Source organism: Marmota flaviventris, chromosome 3 (genome assembly GCF_047511675.1).
Source record: "Marmota flaviventris isolate mMarFla1 chromosome 3, mMarFla1.hap1, whole genome shotgun sequence".
In the NCBI taxonomy this organism is placed as follows: Eukaryota; Metazoa; Chordata; class Mammalia; order Rodentia; family Sciuridae; genus Marmota; species Marmota flaviventris.
Window position 1 is genome coordinate 55,858,436 of NC_092500.1, and position 6,064 is coordinate 55,864,499.

Genomic DNA, 6,064 nt, shown 5'->3' on the forward strand with positions numbered 1-6,064 from the left:
GGGCGGGGAGACAAAAGGAAAAAATGATATATTTCAGTACAAACTGTACTTTGAAATTTAAATTATGATCATGACTAGAAACATGTGACATACACTATCTCACTCACCATGCTGGGCAGTGGCAGTAAGCAGTAGCTTCCAGTTAGTCATGGGATCACAAGGGTAAAAAACCTGTACCATAAGGTGCACTATATTGCTAAGCTATAACATATTCATAGGTTAGGTGGCTTTAATGCATTTTGATATGAAAATTTCAGATTACAATTAGCTTATCAGCACATGATGTCTATATATAATTCTGCTAACTACTCTTAATAATATTTTATATTTGTAACGTATAGATATAAAAACATTTATCATGTTTAGTTGATATTTCTCTGAATACGTAAATACTATATACAAGAATATTTCATTTCTAAAATATGATATTTTCTTTCTTTTCTAAATTTTAGACTCACAACGATTTTTAAATCCTTATTCCATAGTTGGAGGCCTCCTGTTCAATATTGTATGAAATTGTTTATATGAAGATATTTTTACTCCTGATTCCAAGAGAAAAGCTGTCGATAAATCCTTGCAATATATGTTTTTGGGTTTGGCTGTATTTTTCAAATCATATTAAGAATATTTCCTTTTTGTTTGCTTGTTATTTTCTTAACTTCAAATGAGTACCCCAAAAATCTCAAATATCTTTCCTGAATCTATCAAGATGCAAACAAAAATGTTCATCTTTTTTTATTGTTAATGTGGTGAATAAAATGGATATGATTTTGAATATAATTCACTTTGCAAATGATACCTGATCAAACACCTATTGAATTCCCCAATTTGTTTTGATAATGCTACTTTTTAGTAAGATTTTTGCAATGATGATCATGAAAAATTGGTCTATAATAATCGTCTATGTTAATATTGTTAGATTTTAAATTAAGGTTAGACTTGCTTCTGAAAACATGGTCATGCCCCCTAAGATGTTTCATTCACTGATGGACAGTATATATGACAATAATCCCATGATATTATAATGGAACCGAGAAATTCCTACAACCTGATAATATCATTGCCATTTTAATATCATAGGACAATGCATTAATAATGTGTTTTTAATAATATTGTTATACAAATGCCTACTGTGCTTCCAGTCACATATAAGTATAGCACATACAAATGAAAAATATATAACACTTGATAATGATAAACTGATGCAACTTTATATATTTTCTATACTTTTACTTTTATTTTATTCTTCTACTTATAGAACATCTACTGTAAAAGAGTATGTCATGTTAAAGTGTCACCAGCCTTGTGTACCTCATGTTTATAAAAACTTTTGATTACATCAATAGGCCATGTTCAAGTCATTGACCTGTAAAATATAGGATTGTGTAAATATACTGTACAGTGTTCATACATTACAATGAAATCACCTAATAATGCATTTCTTATAATATGAACCCATTATTACATATGACTGTAGTTGGAATATATTCATTCTATGCTACAAAAGAATTTATGTAAATTGATGTAATATACATCTTAAATTAATAGAGTTTTTTGCAGTGGGTTTGCCACCAGAATGCAGGTGTCTTGAAAACCACCACCAACTTATATCCAAAATGGGAAAGGAAAAAACTCACATCGACATTGTTGTTGTCATCGGACACATAGATGTGGGTAAGTTCTCCTTTACTGGCCATCTGTTCTACAAATGTGGTGGACTGACAAAAGAACCATTGAAAAATTTGAGAAGGAAACTGCTGAGATGGGAAAAGGCTCCTTCATTCATGCCTGAGTTTTGGATAAACTGAAAGCTGAGTGTGAATGTGGTGTCTCCATTGATATCTTCCTGTGGAAATTTGAAGCCAGCAATTATGTGACTATCATTGATACCCCAGGACAAAGAGAGTTTATCAAAAACATGATTATAGGACACATCTCAGGCTATGCTGTTCTAATTTTTGCTACTGGTGTTGGTAAATTTGAAGCTGGTATCTCCCAGAAAGAGAAGAAGCATGAGTATGCCTTGCTGATTTACATACTGGGTGGGAAACAACTTACTGTTGCTGTTAACAAAAATGGTTTTCACTGAGCCACTCCATAGTCAGAAAAGATGTGAGGAAATCATTAAGGAAATCAGCACCTAGGTTAAGAAAATTGGCTACAGCCCTGACAAAGTAACATATGTGCCGATTTCTGGTTAGAATGGTGACATGTTGGAGCCAGATGTTAATAAACCTTGGTTTGAGGGAGGAAAAGTCACATGTAAAGATGGCAGTGCCAGTGGAACCACACTGCTTGAAGATTTAGATTGCATCCTGCCACCAACTCGTCCAATTGACAAGCCTTTGCATCTACCCCTTCAGGATGTCTACAAGATTGGTGATTTTGGTACTGTCCCTTTGGGCCAAGTGGAGACTGGTATTCACCAGTCAATGGTATTCACCATTCAAATGGTCGTCACATTTGTTCCAGTCAATGTCACAATTGAAGTAAAGTCTATTAAAATGTAGCATGAAGCTCTAAGTGAAGCTCTTCCCAGAGACAGTGTCAGCTTCAATGTCAAGAACCTGTCTCTCAAAGATGTTCATTGTGGCAATGTTGCTGGCGACAGCATAAATAACTAGAAGCAGCTTGTTTCACTGCTCAGGTGTTTATACTGAACCATCCAGGCCAAATCAGTGCTGGCTATGCCCCTGCACTGGATTGTCACACAGCTCACATTGCTTGCAGTTTTGCTGAGCTGAAAGAAAAGATAGATTACCATACTGGTAAGAAGATGGTCCTAAAGTCTTGAAATCTGGCGATGTTGCCATTGTTGATATGTTTGCAGGAAAGCCCATGTGTGTTGAGAGCTTCTTGGACTGTCCTCCTCTGGGTAATTTTGTTGTTCACGATATGACACGCACAGAGAGTTCTGTGGGTGTCATCAAAGCAATGGAAAAGAAGGCTGGTAGAGCTGTCAAGGTCACCAAGTCTGCCCTGAAAGCTCAGAAGGCTGAATGAATATTATTCCTAACACCTACCACCACAATCTGGTAGAAGAAAAGTCTCAGAACAGTTTCTCTCAATTGTCCACTTAATTTTAATAGTAAAAACTGGTTAATGATAATAATGAATCATAAAACCCTCAGAAGTAAAGGATAATATTTTGGGGACCATTTGTTTTTTTGAGTGTGGCAGTTTTAGGTTATTAGTTTTTAAAATCAGTACTTTTTAATGAAAACAACTTGACAAAAATCTGCCACAGAATTTGAGATCCATTAAAACAAAAGTTTAATGAGAAAAAGAATTGAAAGAATTCCCATTGTAATCATCTGGGTCAATATATGATCATTTTTTAATAAATGATTTGTGCAGTTAAAGATGCATTCTGTAGCATTTATTTTTTTTTTCTTTTTGAGAGGGACATTTACTATGTTGTCCAACCTAACTTCAAAATGCGAGGCTCAGCCTCTCAAGTGGCAAGGAATAGAGATGTATACACCCATCATTAGTAATTATTTAAAATGTATTTACTTATTTATTTTGAGGGTTGAGAAGCTAACCTAGGGTCTTGTGCACACTAAGCATGAACTCTACCACTGAACTACAATTCCCAGGCATGTACATTTGCAAGTGAAATGTTCTTAGTATTTTAATTAGATCAATTTGGTTAAATGGGTTTATAAGTCTTTTGTAGCTAGACTAATATATACTATAATTTTTTCACTAAATATTGAGTTATAAATTATAATTAGATTACAGAATTGGATTCTTTAGTACACTGGTTTGCTATATTTTTCCATCTTTATTGAGATATGTTGTATACAATTGTGTATGCATTTTATAAAGTTTAATGTGTACATATATAAACACTTGCAAAACTCCAACCACGATATGCATTTTAAACAAGTACTTTACCCTGTCAAATTTCCTCATGCTCTGTTAAGGTCTGTAAACATGTCTGGATGGCGCTTGGCATTTTGCCAGAGGGAGTGGTTTGTGAAGTAAAGCCAGCGAGCCATTAAGTGTGGAGATTCCTTATTGGTTGACTGATGTATCTAGTTTATGCTAATTAAGATAAGCTGTGTGGAATGTATAAATACCTCTGTTGTCCTACAATAAACGGCTCCTACTCCTGCTGTATCAATCTACACAAATTGTTCTTCACCCCCCCCCCCCCCCCCCCGTTATTTTGCTGCAGCTGGACTGCGGCAATGCTCCCTTGTGATCTCTGTTCCCTTTGAATCTCCCTGCTCCAACTCTGCAAGAAATCACCTACTTTCCATCACTAGTTTTAGTTGCACTTACTGACATTTTATGTAAAACTAGAATATGATATCTATTTTTTTAAATAAATATAATTTACAACTCACTGAGTTAAACATCCTTAAAATTAGACCATTCTTGATTCTACTTATTTTCTCTAATTATCTTTTTTATTATGGTAGTTTAAATATATAGATTTTTTTAAATTTTTCAGTTTTTAATTTAGACAATTAATTTGGTAGATCATTTCACCAAAATTCAAAGAACTTTCTCAAATATAGTGTATATATACATTACTTAAAATGCTTCAAGAAATATTCTTAGGAAATTATTAAATATTCAGACCTACAGATCATATCATTTATGATTCTGAAAGTAAAAAGTCAAATTAAAATGCAATATGAGAAAACTATGATTAATTATTTACCTTCAATATAGTGCTTTTCTAAACATTTTCTTCTCAATGAAAAATAGTTGTTTAAAACTTTTATTTGTTTAGAAACAAAGTCAAGAAGTTTTGAAGAAAAGTTGAGAAAATTTCCTTGAAAATTATAGTAACAGAAGCACTGAGAGTATAAACTATGTCTTCTACTTCCAATGTGACTTAGATCACAAATCTATTTCAGTTGAGAAGATTATGCCTTTTATAACTGGAGACTTAGAAAACATCTTGCCAATCTTTCAATTAGAGGCAGAATAAAAATATTTATTCAAATTTTCCAAATGAAGATGATTTCACTGTCCTATGTATTCCCCCAAATTTTGACATCAAGATTGAATTGAGTATTTTAAAAAGCATTGACTAATAAGGCATAACTGTATCCACACTACTAAATAATAAATCCAAAAGAAATTTCACAAGATGAATTCTTCCAGATATGATCACAAAAGCAAAAACTGTTCAACATTAAAATCATGAAAATTTAAACTAGCAACATACAAATGGTTCTTGGAAGCAAAACTTAAAGCAAAGTAAGGAAATATTTACTCAAATAATGAGTTTGTAAAATGGGTCAACTGAACACTATTGCAAAATATTCAGAAAGTTTCAAGAGATCCACAGGGATTCTCAGCCTATTGACAATCACTAAATTAATTTGTCTACTTTATGCCTTGACTTGAATGGTTCAATTAAATAATTTGAACGAATGAGCCAGTATCTGGTCAATAATGAGGTGTGATGCTTAGAGGGGTGGCTTTCCTTGACATCATTTCCAATATCCATTGAAAATGTAGCTTTGTTTTATACTAGAAGCGGTTTCTTGCAATCAATGGCCTAAGTGATGAAACTGTCACAGGTTTAAGAGAGCCATAATCATATCAGGAGTAATTATGCTATCCTAATGACTTTTCCAAAACAATTTCTTCCTTTAGTAAGTGAATTTTAGGATGGTAGAAAAAAAGTTTACATATGCCTATTTTACATTGGTTAATTGACTTTATGCAAGGTGAAGGGAAAAGTGAGTAGAATATATCATCACTCTTTGAACTTACAAGTGACACATAGCAATGAGAATAAATGTAATACTAGTTCTAATACAAAATAAATGACAAATGAGCAAAAATCTTTTACTAAATGTACACTCTTTAAAATTACTATTATTCTGGTCTCTCCAAAAAAGTTGTTTTATAAACTATTTCCCTCTTAAGGAAAATTCACTCTTTTAACTCTAGTCACAGGGTATTTGCATTATAAGTGCTCTTTATAATTATATAAGAATGTGTTTGCTTCTTATAGTCACCAAGGGAGATAAGAATGTTGACTCCTTGAAATAAAATTATGTAAAAACGTTGCTTAAAGAATTGGAAAACACTC

At 32.9% G+C, this 6,064-nt stretch overlaps 1 pseudogene; it reads left to right on the top strand.

Annotated features, from left to right (window-relative positions):
* Window positions 1-1,616: 1,616 nt before the first annotated feature.
* On the top strand, window positions 1,617-3,003 carry LOC114085893 (elongation factor 1-alpha 1 pseudogene; annotated as a pseudogene).
* The last annotated feature ends 3,061 nt before the right edge of the window (window positions 3,004-6,064 follow it).